The following is a 19,211-nucleotide window of genomic DNA, read 5'->3' as shown; positions in this document are numbered from 1 at the left end:
TAACTCCAAACAACAGCTCAGAGAACAGGGAGCACTTTCAGAGCCCGGGTGATGGTGAGAAGTCTATTGCCAGTGAAGCAGTGGGGTCTGGAGACAGACAAATCCAGATTCAAATCCTGACTCTGCCACCTCCCAGCTCGGTGCCCTTGGCCAGGCTGCTTAACCTCTTCAAGGCTCATTTTCTTTACCTGTAAAATGGTGATACAAGCAGCGAGGACCTACAGCACAGCACGGTTGGGAGACAAGCCACATAACTGGGGTGGACATCTGGCCATGGACTCAGCTGCAACCCTGTGGCCAAAGGTCACCCTCCAAGGCACGCTGCAGCCTCGGCCACTGCCCCCTGAAGCAGATGCCTTCTGTCTCTGCGGAGGGGTGACACCCAGGCTGGCTGTGGCTGGGTTTATAGCGGCTCCAAACTCATTCTCCTGCCATCCTCCCATCACAGGACTTCCTCTCAGGTCCCTCACATGCACCAGTCTATACTCCCCTCCTGCTTACAACCCCTCCATCCCTCTGGGATAGTCCCAGCTCCATACCCTGCTTGTTCTGCCCCGGCCAGCTGGCCCCTCTGCTATAGCATTTCCCCTCTCTCCCCTTCAGCCGGTCTGAACTACAATTGACCTTGAACAACACAGTTTTGAACTGCACAGGTCCACTTATATGTAATTTTTAAAAATTTATCCTTAATGTTGAAAGTATTACAGATGTCCCCTTTTTTCCCCCATTGATCTCCTCCACCCCCTCCTACCCCCTCCCCAGGCCTTCCCCCACCCCCCACTCCCTCCACCCTGCACTATTGTCCATCCATAGGCTATGGATATGTGCATATAAAAAAATTCATTGGTTAATCTCTTCCTGCCCCCCTTCCCTCTGAAATATGTCAATAAAATATTGTGCATGTATTTTCTCAATAATATTTTCTTTTCTCTTGTTTACTTTACTGTAAGAATATAGTATATAAGATACATAAATACAAAACATGTTATTGACTATTTATGTTATCAGTAAGGTTTACGGTCAACAGTAGGCTATTAGTAAAGTTCTGGGGGAGTCAAAAATTATACATGGATTTTCAACTGTGCAGAAGGTCGGCGCTCCCTAACTCCCACATTGTATAGGGGTCAATTGTATTTGTATTTCCCCACCACACCCTACTCTCAGGCACCTCTAAACCTGTGCTCACTGTAGTTCCTACCTAGAAAATTACCCTGCTTTCCCCTGTTTACTTGGCAAACTCTTACTCATCCTTAAAACTCAGCTCACCCACACATGTATTGGCCGTTGATTTCTAATGAAGGTGATATTGCCCTACAGTGAGAAAGGTCTTTTAAATAAATTGGATACCCACTCAGAGAAAAGGAGTCTCGGCCTCTATATCACACTGTGCATAAGAATCTAGTCCAAGTGGATTTTAGATCTAAATATAAAACATAAGACAATTAAACTTCTAGAAAATAAAGTAAGAGAATATATCCATAACCTTGTAACAGGTCAAGAAACAGAACTCAAAAAACATTCTCCATAAAGAGAAAGACTGAGAAGTTGGACTGCATTAAACTAAGAACGTTTTCAAAAGATACCCTTAAAAGAGTGAGAATACAAGCCAGAGGGGGAGGAGATAGCTGCAGTGTGTATATCCAACAATAAACACTACCTAGAATGCCCATTCTGTACTAGAATATTTTTAAGCTCCCACAAGAATAAAAGCAGATAATCCAACAGAAAACTGGGAGGAATGCTTGAACAGACACTTCACAAAGAGCTCCTTCAAATGGCCAATCAACATATGGAAAGGTCATCAAGGAAATGCAAACAAAAACCAGTTAGATATCAGCATATCTAATCGCAATAATGTCAATAATGTCAGTGAGGACATGGAGCAACATGCACTCATCCGAGGCTCCAGGAAGGTGCACCGGTGTCACACTATGGAAAATTATATGATGGTATCTACTAAAGCTAATTATATACAACTCTGACTCACAGTCGCAAACCGTAGGTATTTACCCAACAGAGAAGTGAGTATACATAGTGCTTCAATAGACCTGCGCAAGAGTCCTCATAGCAGCACTGTTCATTATAACCTCCAACTGGCAACAGCCCAAATATGCACCAATAGTAGAAAGGGTGAAGTGTGGCACCCGCTCAACAAAATACCACACAGCAACGAGAACAAGTGAAATCAAACTTCACATAATAGCACGGGCAAGTCTCCCCATCAGAATGCTGATTAGAAGAAGTCAGCATAAAAGACACACTCAGTGGCTCCATGTGTACAAAGTTAGAAAGCAGGAGACACTAGTCAACTGGGGAAGTCAGCAAAGGGGTTACCTTGGAGGCGGTAGTGACTGAAAGGGGGCAGAGGGGGGTTCCCAGGATCCTAGAATGTTCTATTTCTTGTTCTGGAGGGTGTGTTCACTTTGCAAAAATTAATTGGCTATATACTTCTAAACTTTCTGTAAGTTCCACTTCAATTTCAAAGTCTATTTAAAAACAAACAAACAAAAGCCTTCCTCCCAGTGTCTCCCCTGCTCCCTGGGCTGGGCTTCCTCCATAAGCCCCTTGTACCCACCTCTGACAGCACAGTCCAACTGACTCTCCCCTGCAAAAAGCTGCTGGACCACCTCCCGAATGCCCACTCTGTGCCAGGCCCTGTGCCAAGAGCCTCACTCCGCCCACATCATCTCATTCAGTAACAGCCACCATGAGGTAAGGTGTCAGCGCACTCCGGCTGCTGGCATGACCCCATGTCAACGCACATGAAGCATTTCTGGTACACACCTCATCTCACCTAACCCAGTGAGGCTGGGCCACTGCCTGAGAGAAAGGAGGCACAGAGAGGCCAGAGTCTGGCCCAGGGGCACGCAACTGTAAAGTTGGGGAGCATGCCCTCAGGTCCAGAGCCCACACACTACAAGCACACGTCACTCAGCCTCCCCCAGGATAAGAAGATGCACGTGGCTGGAGACAGGCGATTTTTATGGCTGGGCAGCAATCACATCTACACCTCAGAGGGGTGCGCAGACCAGGACAGAGACTGCTCCTTTGATGGGCAGGCGTCTGTGTAACAGATTCAGCCTCACCCCCTGCAGCAAGCTTCGCTGAGGCTCCCAGGCTGGGTTGCAAGCTTTCCCAGGATCCCCACAGCCCCCTCCCCAAGCCTCCCCATCCAAGCTGGGTTGTTACCATCCATTACATGCCTGTCCTGGCACCAGACTAAAGATGGGGCCTTGTATGTCTATACCTCCAATACCTGGCAATGCGTGGCACTCAGTAGACATTAACCACGTGCGGAAGGAAGGAAGTGAGGGAAAGAGGGAGGTGCGTGGACAGGACAAGTACAGAGCAGCTCTTTGGATCAGTGGGGAACTTCATTAACCGAGGTCTGAGCAGTGAAGGTTTCCACATCCTGGATGGATATCAGTTCGAAACCCTGACTTGAGGACTGGCACGACCACGCCACCTTTCGTCCCATAGCCTTCCCCCGGCAGCCTCCAGACTTTGCTCAAGATTTCAGCCAGCCATTTGGCACCCAGAGGCTCTGCCCAGCTCTTTTCTGCCTCTCCCCAGGTCTCCCGCACTCTGCAACCCGGTCCCAAGTGTCTGAGTTGCCCTTTATCCCAGGCTAATCCAATCAAAAGGTAAAGAGGACACCACAGAGGGTCCTGGCTGCATGAGGGAAAGTGTGCCCAGTTCTAAATAACTTATTGTGCCCCCCCGCCTGTCTAAGTTGGGAGCTGCTGACAATTCTCTGCCAGTAGCCTGAGCCTCAGTGCCAGGTGCAAGCAGGCTGGCCTGTGGCAGGAGGGAGAGGGGAGAAGCCCTGGGCCATCTGGACTGATGACCTAGGCCCTTTGCCAGAGGAAGAAGGTATCCTGGGACCCTTTCTCCTCTCTTCTGTGCCTGAAAGCTTTGATCTCACAAGTGGCTCATGGCCCTGGCAGCCCTCTCCCCAATCCTGCCTCACCCCATCCCATCCAGAGGCCTGGGTGCAGTGGGTTGTGCAGGGAAGGTGGCGGCTCCCTGGGGCTGAGCCTGGCTGGCCTGTGGTGAGTGGCTCCAGCCTCTGTGGGCTGAGCAGGCTGAGCGGGCTGAGCCATAAGCAGCCTTGTTTATCCCTGGGAGGAATGATGGCTTTCCCTGAGCAATGACATCTTGGAAACAGCCTGGCTCCACAAACAACAACAAACCTCCTAGCCTCGGCCTGGGCTCCAGCTTGCATGAGAAGGCTTCTGGCCAGAAGTGCCTGATAACAGGTTGGGGGCTGCTTCCCTGCCGAGCCAGACCCTGGCCTTGACCCAGGAGGAGAAGAGGGTCTGCAGAGAATCAAAGAATCGGATGGCTGGAAGGTGCCTGGCAATACCTGGTCCAGTCCCTGGTTGCTCCGAAGGCGAAAATGAGCCAGAAGGGGAAAAGGCATATTTGCCTGAGATCCGCCACTGAGCAGGGACTAAAATGTGCCTCAGTGTCCAGCCTACTGGCAAACCAAGGGCCTTCTCTACTGCACACACTGCTTTTCTAGAGGAGAGCCGGGCTCCAGCCAGGAAGCCTAGAGGTCCTAGAAAAAAAAGCATAAATGGGGAGTCCAAAAAAAGGGAGCACCAAGATGGAAATCAGGTGCTCAGTGTGGTCCAGTTGGTGTGATGGAGAGAGACCCGGGCTGGGGAGCTGGAGACCTGGGTCTTGTCCCCACTGTGCTGCTGAGTCACATGTAACCTCAGGAAAGTCCTTCCTCTCCTCCTTCATTCCCCTATCTGTCCAAAAGGCAAATGGACTCAGCCATCTTCAGGGCCTTGGAGAGCAAAAGGAAAAAAGCTCTAAGGCCCTGGTTGGTGTGCTCAGTGGTTAGAGCATCGGCCCAAGAACCAAAGGGTATCAGATTCGATTCCCAGTCAAGGGAACATACATGGGTTGCAGGTTCGGTCCCGGTCCCCATTGGGGCATGTGTGGGAGGCAACCAATTGATGTGTCTCTCTCACATCGATGTTTCTCTTTCACTCTCTCTCCCTCCCCTCCCTCCCTTCTACTCTCTGTAAAAATCAATGGAAAAAAGATCCTCGGGTGAGGGTTAACAACAACAAAAAAAGCTCTAAGGAGCCCCAGGAACCCAGCTGGGAATGAGCACTCCCTTCCTCAGCTGTGCCTCTTGTAGGGAAACCAGGCAGACCACTGGCTGAAGAGCCACCCAGATCTAGCCCCCTGGTTGGCACCATCTGAAGGGGGCCCACGCTGAGCTCCAAGCCACTACAGTCTGTGCAAAGGACCATAAGCATTGCATTCAAACAAGCCAGGGCTGCCCCTTCCACCCTCAAGCCCAGGCCACGGTGTGGACACCATCCTAGCCCAGTATGACCTGAGTGGGCTCTCCCTGTGGCCTCACCTCCTGTCAAATCTACACACTTCCAATTCCGTGACCCTATGGGAGCAACCCTGACATGCAGAAACTAGGGCCCCTCCAAAGGGACTCCTTGCCAGGCCCTCAAGTTGGTGGTACCACTCTCTGCCAGGCAGAGCTAGGAGATGGGCAGAAAGCTGACCTGGACATCAGTGCTTGTCCTCAAGGAAAACCCATCCTAGGGGAGGATCCCTTTCCTCTCGTGCCCTGGGCCGCAGGCTAGGCCCTTGGGCCCAAGGGACAAATAAGGCCCATAACCCACACAAATAGGACATGAAGCAACCACCACGGTGCCACCACCAATGAGCAGAGATTCCAGCCACAGTATTTGCTCTCATTGTGAAAGTTTGGGTGGATTAAGACCTGGGGGAAAAGAAGAGATGGACTTTCCAGGAACAGGAACAGCATGTGCAAAGGCAAGAAAGCTGGGGTGGGGTGGTCTCATTGATACCAATAAGGCCAATGATAGAGGCCTCATCAATGATTTCTGGGTCAAAGCCCTGGAGATATCCCAACAGGGGGCCACTTGCCTCAGCTGCCTCTATCTCCATCGTCCCCCTGCTGCTTCAGATGCCTGGCTGGGCCAGGAGCAAGCCCTGCTGTAGAACTTGGCTCCCTGAAGGGCCCGCCCTGGGCTAAGCCATGCCACGTGCTAGGGCTGGGGAAGAGGGGAGGTGCCCCTTGGCTGGGCAAGGAGGACTCCAGGGGCCCTGGTGGAAACTTTGACTATGTCGGCAGTGCCTTGGCTGGGATCCCGCGGGCATTGGTGGGGCAGGCACTGCGGCTCCTTCCTTCTAGGAGATATATCCATTCCAGCCATCTCGAGAAGGGAACAACTCCCAGCCATAGGCCTTAGGGCAGCAGAACGTGGAAAGTTTTTGGTGAGCAGCCCGGTGGCGCTGTGCTGAGCAAGGCATCTCAAGTCACCAGTGCCAAATTCACAGCTGAAGTACACAGCTCAGGCTGGGGTGATGGTACCCACATACCCTGTCCTCACTGTTCCAGGAGGCAGAAGTCCATCTTGGTCCCGGCCATAGACCTGCTGTGTGAACTTGGACATGGCCCCTACACTCTCTAGACTCAGGCTCTTCTTCAGCTCTGAGGTCCCAGGGCACAAGGGCTCTTCCTGAAAACCTCAGGACAAGAGTAGAGATGTGGGGCCTCCAAGTTAAAGCAAGAATTGGCCTCTGCCCACTCACAGTGGCCAGCTCTGTGGGGCGAGCGGGTCCCTAACCACTGCCCCCTTCCTTACAGGTCTCATCAGCTGGAGCCAAGGGAGCAGGTGCAGGACCTTCCCAAGGGGCTCAGGAGGCAGCGCATCCCTGTGCGCTTCCAGGGTCATTTCAGAAGAAGCCTCAGGGCTCAGAGGCAACCCCAGGGGCCAGCCCCCGAGACCACCCCGGTCCCCGACACGGAACTAGGCAAAGCAGGCGGCCCTGGTGCCTGGTGTGCGGTCAGCATCCCTGACATAATCACCAGCACCACTAGCTGAGCACTCCCTCCCCAGGCAGCGTCCCGACTTCTGGTTACCGAACATTCCTTTCTCCCAGAAAGAAAAGCCGAGTGCCCAGCCAGGAAGTGGAGAACAGCACCCGGCAGAAGCACGCCCCTACCCTGCAGGGTCCCCACCCCTCACACACACACACACACACACACACACAGCTATCTCAGATCAGAACACACACGGGGTGGCTGCACCATGCCCATCAATGGCTGCCCTGGGGAAGAAACAATAGAAACAGGGGCACAGGGTGGCTTGGGCAGGATCCCCCCGCCCACCACGCACACACCCTGACACCGAGGCACCTACCCAGCACACTCCAGCAGGGACCCAGGCGACTTGGGGCTGCCGCGGCTGCCAGCCCGCCCGCCCGCCCGCCCGGGTCTCTGCCCGGGTCTCCGCCCGGATCCTCCCACAGGCGGGCGGGCAGCGTGTCAGTGGCAGCTCCTGGCGGCCAGCCGGCCGTGTCAAGCAGCTGCCTTCCCAGACAGAGCTCCTTTGTGTCAGCAGAGCTATTTATGGACTTACCCAAGTTCCCCAGGGGAGCGATACCTGCTGGGAAAAGCAGAACCAAATGACCAGGTTCCACCTCCCACATCTAGGTAGCGTTTCCAAAGCCCTTGCATCACTCGGCCCCCCCCCCTCCCCTCCCCTCCCCTCCGGAGCCCTTCCCAAACACACACCCTGTCCAGCCAGCTGCCACCACTCCGGAGAGAGGCTGGGTTTCTTTCTTCCATCAGACAGAAAACTCTGATTTCCCAAGCCACTTTCACCCAGGGAGTCCAGATGTCTCAAACAGGAGCCCGCCACAGCCCGCGCTCCCGCCTGCGAGGGGCTCAGCTAGCTGCTGGGTTACCGCTCACACTTGCGGACCCTCGCTCCCCTACCACCCGTCCCCAGGGCCCAGGCTGGCCCCCCGAAGTGTCACTCGGAAGGGAGAGGCATCCATCCCTCACAGCGGCACCCCCTGGTGCTAGGATCCCAAGCTGGCTGCACCCCACACACATCCTGAGGGCTCCCCCTGCGGAGGCAGTGCAAAGCCACCGGCCGCCGCTCAGGAAGGATGGAGCCAATCACTGAGGCTTCCCTGTCACACCCCCACCCCCATGCTGCTCTCATCCCAATGGGTAGCTGCAATTCAACCCAGGTCCTGCAGCCAACACAGGATGGCTCTGCGAATGCCACCGCCTGGGGCTGGGGGGAGTGGGAAAGTGGCTGTTTCAGTCACCTCCCAGCAGCACCATCCAGTGCAGCAGGACACATGTTTTTATTTAGCACTTTTATGTACCAAACTCTGGGGAATCAGAGATGGACAAAGAGCTCAGGGCTTCCTCCCCTCAATCTGATGGTACATTACAATAGCCCAAGAGTGAGGGCCACAAGTGAAGGGGACATCCCAACAGAGGGACCATGGGGGGCAGAGGAGAGAACAGGAGATTGGGAAGCAAGCATCCCCGATTCTAGTTCCAGCAGCAGCACTGGCTGCCTGGGTATCACTGAGCAAGTCCCTGCCCACCCCTGCCCTTTGGTTTCCTCATCTGTAAATTGAGGCTGACAACCCTTGACCCGCCCACCTGTGGGATTAACAGGGGATTCAATGATCCCCTACCAGGCACTATTCGGAGAGCTCGGCCTTCATTAATTTATTTAATTAATCACCACCAGCACCTTGTCAGGCGGGGACTATCACTACCCTATGAAGAACCCGGGGCACAGAATGGTAGAGGAAATTGCCCACAGTCACACAGCTAGTTGGGTGTGGAGCCAGGACTGAACATCAGTGGGTCGGACTCTAGGTGCCCACACCCAGCCACTGTGGGGCCCAACACTGCGGGAAGCGGCTTTGCCAGCACAAAGCTGTTTGGTGCTGCCGCTATGGCTACTGCAATCGGTTGCCTGATGTCAACAAACACACCCTGGGCTGTGCCTGGGGCCCAGATTTGGGGTGCCCATCCCAGAGCCAGCTCCAACCTGAACATGAGCACTACCAGAGTGGCACAGGAAAAATGGTGCAGGAAGGGCCCCACTCTCCTTTTTCACCCCGCCTCACCCCACCTTGGCCGCCCTGGACTGAAGCGCTGTCCCTTGGCCCTTACTCTCCCTATATTGGCCCCGATGCCTCTGAGTGTCTATCCCTGCCTGTCTCCTGGCCCTGTCTGTCTGACTCTCTGTTCCTCTCTTTCTCACACATACAAGCATGTGCATGCATGCTGTTATAAGAGAACATCCTTTATCAGGGTCCACCTGGCACGGTCCTCAACAGGTAGGCACTTACAAACTCCAGCCAGTGCTGGGCCTTGTCCCTGGGGGCAGAGCCAGGGCAGTCCTTGCAGGAAGCTTCCAGACTGGAAGACTGTCATCCTACAGGCTCCTGGGAAACTGGGAAGGTGAGTCCCAGGAGATGGTCAATTCCAACAGGGTTGACCGATGCCCAGTGGGGCTGACTGGTTCCCAGGATGAAACCTGTGGTGCTTGGGATAAAATTTCTTAGGGTGCACAGCCTGAATATAGGGTCCCTTGACATGAGAGGAGCCCCTGAGCTTCAGTCTTCACCTTCTTTCAATCAACAAATAGTTCCGGAGCACCAACTATGTGCCAGGCTCTGTGCCAGGCCCTAAGGGCTGGGTCCTGCACTCATGAGGCTGACAGACATCAGCAACACAGTCAGACTAATGAGTCCATAAATAAACATTGTGCCACGGCGGGCAGAGCAGCTCTGCCAACCCAGGGCACTGGGGCCAGAACAGATCCAGAAGGCATTCATCAATGTCCTGGACCACAAGGATAATCAGGGAAGGGCATGACAGTCAGTGCCTCGGGCCCAGGCATCTGCCAGGCCAGCTGGGAAAACATCTAGTATCTGGGGGAGCCCAGGCAGTCACTGTCCTCTGCCTGCCCATAGTTTCAGACACAGATCAGAGGGACAGGTGGGCCCTCCCAGGGCACAGCCTGGAGCAGGATGGGGGAGTCAATTACAGCCAGGCTATCTAAGCTGGAGGGTCCTTGGAGATCTTTCACTCCCATTCCCCATTTACAGCCAGTGAAACTGAGGCCCAGAGAGGGAAAATGACTTTACCAAGGAAACAGAGCAACTGAGTGGCAGGGCTGGGACTAGGGGTTGCAAACTCCCAGTCCAGTGCTCCTTCCAGCACATCCCAGTGCTTCTCAGACCTACATAAATGATGGTGCTGTTCAGTATAGGAGGGATTGGGATCCAGGGAGCAGCAACATCTAAGTGGCTCATCTGCCACAGAGATTGGCTCGTGGGTACTCAGGGCCTGGGCCCCATTTATTGATCCACATATTTTATTTACCAAACACTTATTTGACAGTTACTATGTGTCGGCAGTGTTCAAAGCACTTCCTGGTTACTGACTCATTAAATCTTTATAACACTATCAGATATGATATCTAATGACACCATTTTATAGATGGGTAAACAGAGCATAGAGAGATTAGGAAACCTGCTCAAGGTCACACACTAGCAAGTGCATAGCTACGGATCAAGCCTAGCCCACTTTCCACTGTGCCTTGCACTACTGCATAGGGCAGCCCATGCAACCGAGGAGTCCCCCCAGCAACACTGAGAAGCCGACTGGCTGGACGGCCCAGTCACCCAGGCACACTTCCCACTGTTCAGGCAAGCTGGCAGCAGCTTCCAGGGCTCGGACCAGGGAGCAGTGTGTGTAACCTCCTATTTGGGGGGGCAGCACCCCCAGGCAAAGCTCAAAGCTCTAGAGATGCCCTAGGGAAATGTGGCAACAGCTGGATCTAGCCCAGGTCCCCTGGACAGGACGCTCTCCTGCAGCCCACACCACCGCCAAGTTTCCACCATCTTCCCCTCCTGCATCCACTGCATTAAACCTGATACATCCAGGCCTGCGGTCCCAAGATCGCATCATGAGCCCTGCCAGACGGAAACCCACCCACCTGCCACTGTACACTCTACCTTGGGGAGGCCGAGCCTCGGTAATGCTCTCCTCAGAGAAAGGAGGGTGCCTGCCAGAGGCTTTAACAAGCTTCCTCAACCTGGCTTCTGATCCAAAGTCCACTAAGATTTTGTTCCAGGGTGGGGAGGAGGGTGATGCCGCTATGACAGAAACTGGGCACAAGCAAGGGAGAGGTATGGTCCCAGGAATTCCAGAGCCTATGACAGACTAAGACCAAGCCCTGCCCCCACCAGCAGCGGCTGGGCTTTCATTACCCCTGGACAATGAAAGGGCCAGGCCTGTGGTTGGGTGTCTAGGGTAATGCAAGCCTCAGCTGGGATACTGCTCCCCTTCTGCAGAACCCTTCCCCTGCCCAACCTGCTCCAGAAGATGACGACGCTGGGCTGCCCTGGGAAACTGTGGAATTATGTATATGCCTACTGCGCCCATGCTTTGAATCTGCTAACCCACTCAGAGAGCTCTGGGCTTTCACTCATTGGATCTTGCAGCCCTGGTTTGGGGGGTCTATGGATTCCATGCAGAAAGGCCCTCCCCACCAAAGAGTAGGCCCAGAAACAGTTGTTATTTCCATAACCACTGATCCTACTATGTGCTGGAGCCTGTGTTCAGGGAAGCAGCCTGTTCCCAGGGTCTGACTTGAAGGGGGGCATGGCTGACCCTGGCACTGATCCTACAAGCAGGGACTATCCTGTCCAGTCTGGCCTCTATGACCCTAACACCAGGGTAGGGGACAATCTCCCACTGCTGGCTGAGGTCATGCACCTGGCTCTTCCTGGTGGCCTTCGCCTTGATCTTGGGGCATATGCTGCAAGTGGTGGGGTGGGGTGGTCGGGTGGAACAGAGCAGGCATCCTCAGGTTCAGACTCACAAGGAATCTGGCCTGTAGCCTGCAGAGCCAGGGTAAGTCCCTTCCCCCTTCCTGGCCTCAGAGTGAAATCTCTAAAATGAGGCCACACAGGCATGTCTGGTGGCCCCAGTCCCACTCCTGCCCTTCAGCGGTTAGTCCCAGGCCCCTCCAGGCTTTCTCACTGACGAGTTTCAGGCAGGGGTATTTAGAAAGAGCACAGGCTTCAGAATCCAAAAAATCTGAGTGTGAGTTATGTTGGGCAAGTCACTTCAATGGCCTGAGTCTCAGTTTCCTCATCTATACAATGGGGCTATTACCATCCATCTCACTGGGTCCTGTAGGGACTAACTGAAGGTGTATGTGGAGGGCCTGGCACATGGTAAGTGCTCCATAAAGAAGAGCATCATTGTTGTTGTCATCTGTAAAAGGACAGAATTCACCTTGAGAAGGTCAATGCAAAGAGCAAAGTTAAATGTGCTATCCTTGGAAGGTCTAAGAGATAAGGACCGGACTGGTGCCTGGCATGTACTAACAGCTGATAATCATGACAGTCATTGAGCAACGGGCTGCTATCATCAATCCCATCTTATAGATGGGGAAATGGGGGTTCAGAAAGTAATGGGAAACAGGCAGTGCAGCTCCAACGACGTCTATGTTATTAACCTGTATGCTCTGCCCCCAATTCACGTTCCCGAAATGTCTCTCCCCTTGCCATCTGCCTCTTCCTTGGCAACTTTAGGCAACGGGGACAATTCCCAACTGCTCATGGGAACTGTATCTCCCAGCCACAGCAAGAAGAAGCCCATATGCAGTAAAAGCCAGGAGACCAAATATCCTCCCTGGAGATCTCGCCCTGAGAGCTGTCACTGGCTGGATTCTGCCTCCAGCTTGGGCGCATATCGCAGTCACTGACCTTGGGCGGCTGCAGTGATACAGGATGGCCAGCAGCTGTGACCATCCCCCTTCCTGGCTCCAGCCCACGCAGCCATATGTGGGCCTGAGGTTTCAGGCTTTTGGGAACAATCCTCGACCCACTGAACTTTTGCCAGCTCCAGGGACAGGTTGTGTCCTGACTACTCGAGTTCCTGGGAAGTGTTCAGCACAGAGCAACTGACTCAGATATGTGGAGGCCAGCCTTGTGGCCTTGGCTGCTTGATGCGGTTCATCCACACACTCCCCCGAGTCTACCCCCTGCTTGGACTGCTGGGCCTATGCCCAGGCCACCAAATCAGAGGTCATAATCCTGGTACTTCTGGCAGTATTACTGCCACCACTAAGGGTGTGAGCCAACACATATGCAGGTAGAATCAAGAGATGGAGGGGGTGAGGTCGATTGTCGGTGATACTGCTCAAGGTCCTGAACTCAGCTATGCCTGAAGGCTACCCTCCATAATCCCATCAGTTCCATTTCCTAGCTGAAACTAATTTGAGTTGGGCCCTTGTCACTTGCAACTGGAAGAGTTCTGACTAATACACACTGCATCACCAGTACTTAGCCCAGTGTCTGACATACAGGCACTCTGAAATTATTTGTTCACTCAGGCAGTCAATTAACAAACATTTCACAGTGAGAAGGTGACCAGGTTTGCTCTTTAGGAAGAGTCACCTTGGCTGCTGTTTAGAGAGGTGACTCAAGGGACAGAAGAAGTTACAGGGAGATCCACAAGGAGGCATGCAGTAGTCCCAGGGACAGAGATGAAGCCTGAAGAGGGTGGCAGAGCAGAGGGAGAGGGAGGAAGGGGAAGATCCCCAACTCTAAATGCACTGGGAAACCTCTGATGATCCCATCTCCTCTTTGGTATCAAGCCGTTTTGCTTCCATCATTATAGCATCCCCATGTTTTCTCCCCCTGCGAACACTCCAAATTTTACTGAAGGGTCCTGGGGCCAGGGTCTGGGTCGAGCCTGAGGGTTGGATTTGATAAGCAGGGAGTACAGTGTAGCAGCTAAGAACATGGGCTCTGGAGTCAGATGCCTGGGTTTGGATCACGGCCTACACCTCCTAGGTATGAAACCCTGCACAGTCTACTCAACCTCTCTATTCCTTTGTTTCTTCATCTATAAAATAATAATAGTGTTGGGAAGATTACATATTGTGGCAGAAGGAAAAGGCACATTCGATAAATATTAGATGCCATTATTACTATCAATATTGTTATTATTTGTAGTAGAAAATCGAGAAAGAGGGAAATGAACACATAGAAAATAAACAATTCCAGAAATTAATAGAAAATTTCCCTAAACTAAGGGAAGACTTGAGTCTTCAGAGTGAAAGAGCTGAGGTCAGTACCAGGAAAAATTACCAAAAGAGAGCAAACTAGAAATAATCTAGCAAAGTTTCTAAATTCCAAAGGTGAGAAAGCGAAGTCCTGCTCATCTCCGTAGAGAAATCTGAGCACATTGAGTAAGTACTGCGTGAGTTACAACGGGGATGCAGGGCGCTGCCCCCGGGTTTCCAGGGAGCCCGACTGTTAGACTAATAGTCCTGGATCCCTTCCTCAGGAAAAGGGCAAACATTTTCAAACTTACAAAGACTGAGGAAGTCTGCTACCCACCCCTTTCTGGAAAAATCACTCGAGAAAGCTCTCCAGACACAAATGGATCAAAATCAAGAAGTCAAGAGTGAGCTGAGGAAGTACGTTAGAGACCGACGAGCAATGAAGCCAGGAACATTTATTCACTTAACTACTGATAACATAATTGAGAAGTTAAATGCAATTTTAGTAAATGACTCTTAAAACATAATAGAGCTAATGTTTAAAACAGTAACAATTAGAAACTAAAATTCTAGATGCTTCCAGCAATACTGAGGAGGCATGGAGAAAAGCAAAGGGACGTACGGGCCAGCCCACATGCTTACTATGGGTGGTTGGAGGCGAGGACAAGCTATTCTAGATCTGGTGTCATTCCTGATATTGAAAAGTGTTTGTGAAAAAGTAAGCATGAAACCACTAGAATTAGGGTGCATAACTTCAGAGGAAATAAATTTTGCAGAGTAGTGGGGATTGGCCTTGGGATGCTGACTATTATTAAAACATATTATGAAGCTATAGTAATTAATATGAACCTGATGTAGTATTAGACAGATTAATGAGGGAGCCAAGAGCATTCAAAAACCCACCCGCTTATGTGGGGAAATTTGGTCTATAAGTGAGAACGGAAAGATGATTAAAAAAATAGGTTTGGGGCCCGGCCGGGCGTGGCTCAGCAGTTGAGCATCGACCCAGGATCCAGGAGACTGAGGTTCGAATCCTGGTCAGGGTACATGCCCGGGTTGCGGGTTCGATCCCCAGTCAGGGATGTGCGGGAGGCAGCTGATCAATGACGACTCTCTTATCATTGATGTTTCCATCTCTCTCTCTCTCTCCCTTCCTCGCTCTGAAATCAATAAAGATATACTTGAAAGAAAAAATAAAGACATATAAGAACTTTAAAAAAAAAAGTTTGAAAAATTAGTTTAACTATTTAAGGAAAAATAATGAGAGTTCCATCAGACACTAGGCACTAAATTAATTACAGACAAATTGAAAATATGAATGTTCTTGAATAAAATACAGAAGAATATCTGCTATAATCGGAGTGTGAAAGGCCTTAGGAAGTGTAGCCCTCTACCCTCCACCAAAGGTTTGATTATGAAAAAACTTGATTACAAAGAATATTAATTTCTGAATGATAAAAGATACTATAAATAAAGCTAAAAAACAAATGGCAAACTGGAAAAGATATTTGTATTCTATATAGTAAGTAAATGGTTAATATTCTGACCATATAAAGGGATCTTACAAAGAAGACAAAAGGCCCAGTAGAAAACTGGGCAACTGATATGAACTGACGAGCAAAGAAGAAGAAATATAAATGACTAATAAATGCAAAGAGAAGCAGAACCTCACTAATAATCCAACCATTACAAATTAAAATGAAAAAAATCTTTTCACTTCTCATACCAACAAAGAATTAAAAGAGCTTTACCACCTAGCGTTAGGTAGGGTGCAGGGGAATGGGCACGCATTCACTGTTAATAGGAATGTGAATTGTACATTTACTTAACCTCTCTGTTCCTTTGCTTTCTCATCTGTAAAGTGGGGATAATAAGAATAGTGTTGGGCAGATGACATGTTTAAACGGAAGGAAATATTTGCAGAGCACTCTGGTAGTTGGTGTCACGCTCCGTCCCATAGGAAAATGCGGTAGGACTTAATACACGGGACAGTCTTAGATGTTTATTGCAGGATTGTCCACACTATCAGAACACTGGGAATGCCTGATTGCACATCGAGAGGGAGTAGTTAAATAAGTGATGGTCCATTGGATACTAAAAGGAAAGAGAGCCCAGTCAGGCGTGGCTCAGCGGTTGGGCGTCGACTAGGATCCAGGCGATCAGGGTTCGATTCCCAGTCAGGGCACATGCCCGGGTTGCGGGCTGCGGCCGATCAATGACTCTCATCATTGATGTTTCTCTCTCTCTCGCTCCCTCTCCCTTCCTCTCTCTGAAATCAATAAAGATATATTTAAAAAAAAAAAAAAAAAAAGAAGACATCCCTCAGTGGGATGGACTCAACATTTAAAAAAAAATAAAAGGAAAGAGAGAGAACTTTAGGTATGGATGTAAAAGATTTATACACTAGATTGAGTTCTAAAAAATTAGTTACAGAAACTTTTGTATGATGATAAAAAACATAAAAGGCTAACAAATATCATTATAGAAAGAGCTCCTGTGAACTAATGATTTAAACGATAAACAACCCAATAAAAAATGAGCAGAAAAAACTTGAACATGCTACTCGCAAAAGAGGCAACATAAGTGACAAAAAGGCACATAAATAAATGTTCAATATCTCTAGTAATCCACAAAATGAACCTACGCACAGTGCTGGTGAGGGTGTGGGGAAACGGGCATTCTCTTACCCAGATGTTTGCTTGGGGCTCAGGGGTTTCCCAGGAAGCAGGATTTCTGTGCTAAAAAAGGCAAAGTTCTGGGCAAAGCAGGATGAATCGGTCCTTTTAAAGTATGGATTATATAGTACAACAGTTCTGGAGAGTCAATAGGTATCAAGAGCATCTTTTATAAATGCATACCCTTTTGACATGGAAATTCTACTAGGAATTTATTCTAACAAAATGTTCATTCACTCAACACATATCTGTGGAGGGTCGATCATTTTCACTGGATGCTGGAGATATACTAAGATACACCTACGAGGGTTTTTTTAATATCAGGTTTTCGTAACAATGAAAAAATGGAAACTACCTAAATGTTAAACTTCTGGAGGTTATTTAAATAAAGCCTGTTTCATCTACACAATGAAAGATGCAGGCACTAAAAATGATGTGGTTAGAGGATCATTTATTGACATGGAAACGTGGATACATGACATTGTTAAATGGGGAAAAGCAAGTTAGAAATCTGTGTGCACTAGTAACCCCAACTTGCAAATAAGATATATGTATGTATAAACAATTGCCTGACAGGATACACCTCAAGATGTTAATAGTGGTTATCTCCAGGTGTTGTGACTAAGGGTGAACTTCATTTCCTTCCCCTGGTTCATCTGATTTAAACGTTTTCTTCATGATAAACGTGAGTAACTTTTGCAACAACACAACAATTCCCACAAGAACCCAGTGAGATAGATGTCTTTCTCTCATTTGACCGATGCTAGGTGACCCACCAGTAATCCCATAGCTAGTGAGAGGCACAGCTGGGATCTGAACCCTGGCCTGCCTGCCTTTAAACTCTAGCCCCTGCCTCTACCTGAGCTGCCTCTGCTTGTTCCTGGGGCAGGGCAGAAAAGAGGTCCCAGGCCACTACAGCCCCTGTCCTGCAAACCAGCTCTATGCCAGCCCTTGTCCTCTCTCCCTGCAGACATCTAGGCGGCAACAGAAGGACAAATCAGCGAGGATGGAGACACCAGCAAAGGGAAAGAGTGGTGCTGAAAGGCCAGCTGGCAGAGGTCAGGGCTCAGGGCAGACTAGAGGGGGACTCCTCGCCTGCTGGGCGACTCTCAGGAAGCCAGACCACATCCGGCCCCAGGAATTCCCAGGCCCTGTGTGCTCGCCCAGAGGCAGTGACAGAAAACCTCACCAGGCCTGCAGCCGCCCTGCTGAAACAGCAGGAGGGAGACAGCCTGCCATCTGGGACCTTCTCCCTGGGCTCCGTGGCTGCTGGCCAGTCCTGTCCCCTCTCCTGGCCTCCAGAGCCTCCTCTTCTGTATGAGAGGGGGACATGAGGGCTGATGGCTCCAGCACCCTCCCAGATCTAAAGTCTGAATCTATAGCACTTCTTCACAAAAGGCCTGGCAGGAAGAGGAAGGGGGTGAGGTCCCACCCAGCTCCCGAAGGAGCCCCCTCCTCTGCCCCTCAGCTCTGATCCCACTGCTATTTTTAGAACTGCTCGGACCTCCAGGTGAAATACAGCAGCCTCATTGCCTCATTCATTCCACTCCAGCAAGAACACGCCAGGACTTTATAGACAAGCCAGCCTACTAGACAGCCTCTGCCCACGCCTTCAGCACAGCCATTTCTCACTATTTCCATTACAGCCCAAAGTGGTGACGTACTCTTTCTAATGACAGTATAGCTGAGTCAGATGACGAGAGCATCTCTAAGACAACCCGTGTCCCTCCCCTTTCCCAACCTGGCAAACTCTTCAAAAGTCTCTAAAGAGGAGCACTGGCCTAGAAGGTAAGGGATTGGATCCTAGTTCCAGCTCTGGCACCAACCACATACCAAGTTCTTGCCTCTCTTGGTCTCAGTTTCTACAAATCAGCTTGTTAATCAATTGATCTCAGTGGGGGGAGCTCTTCAGCTCCACATTCAAAGATTCTGTGGTTCTATCAAATTTTTAGTCACTCGTAAAATAAATACTATATTCCCCAATTTGGGGGTTTGTGTTGAAGAGAGATGAAGTAATTTGCCCAAAGTCATACAGGAAAAATCAGGATTTGAACCAAGATCTTCAGAATCCTACTCTAGTGGGAATCCAAGCTTTGATCTTGCAAAGCTGAGGTGCAACGGAGAAAGCTCAGAGCCAAGAGAGTCAGGACACCTGAGTTCTAGTCCTAGCTCTGCCAGTAACTTGTCCCATGAGCCTGGCCAGGTCACTTCCTGTTTGTGATCCTCAGTCTCCTCGTTAAATTCTATAACATGAAAGTTTAGAATCATGTGACCCAATTCAATTCTACAACATCTACTAAGGACCAGGCAGTAACAGAAAAAGAAATTATAAGACCTCCATTGGCTTCCAAGGAGCCACAGTCTCGCAAGTGAGACACATCTGCCTGCCACACTGTGCCGAAGATGAACAAAATACTGTGGAAATGCAGAGGGGGACGCAGGCCTAAGAAAGGTGTCTTCAGGAAGTGCCAAGCCCTGAAGGTCAGGGATTGCATCCGGCAGAGACAACAGAGGGAGGCAGGCAACAGCAGACAGAAGAAACAGCCTAGACATGAATGTGCACAGGGAATTTGGGAAGGGGAAATAGTCCAGTGTGGCCAGGGTGCGAGCACAAAGCAGGAAG

General features: G+C 50.6%; 1 protein-coding gene across 8 annotated transcripts in view; it reads right to left on the bottom strand.

The window, feature by feature from the left end:
* Positions 1-19,211, bottom strand: part of RGS3 (regulator of G protein signaling 3) — a 124,668-nt gene that overhangs the window by 24,839 nt on the left and 80,618 nt on the right. Inside the window, exon 1 of one of the 8 annotated variants that reach the window (XM_081152589.1) lies at positions 7,428-7,510. The exons of 6 other annotated variants lie outside the window; for them this stretch is intronic. The gene's annotated coding sequence lies outside the window, so the exon portion shown is untranslated. Of the gene's footprint in view, positions 1-7,208; positions 7,381-7,427; positions 7,511-19,211 lie in introns of those variants that run through there. One more of the 8 variants, XM_081152580.1, reaches the window with a different exon arrangement.

This window comes from Miniopterus schreibersii (assembly GCF_964146895.1).
Source record: "Miniopterus schreibersii genome assembly, chromosome: 11".
NCBI lineage: Eukaryota > Metazoa > Chordata > Mammalia > Chiroptera > Miniopteridae > Miniopterus > Miniopterus schreibersii.
The sequence above is the reverse complement of the archived record's forward strand: the minus strand, read 5'-3'. Positions and strand labels throughout refer to the sequence as shown.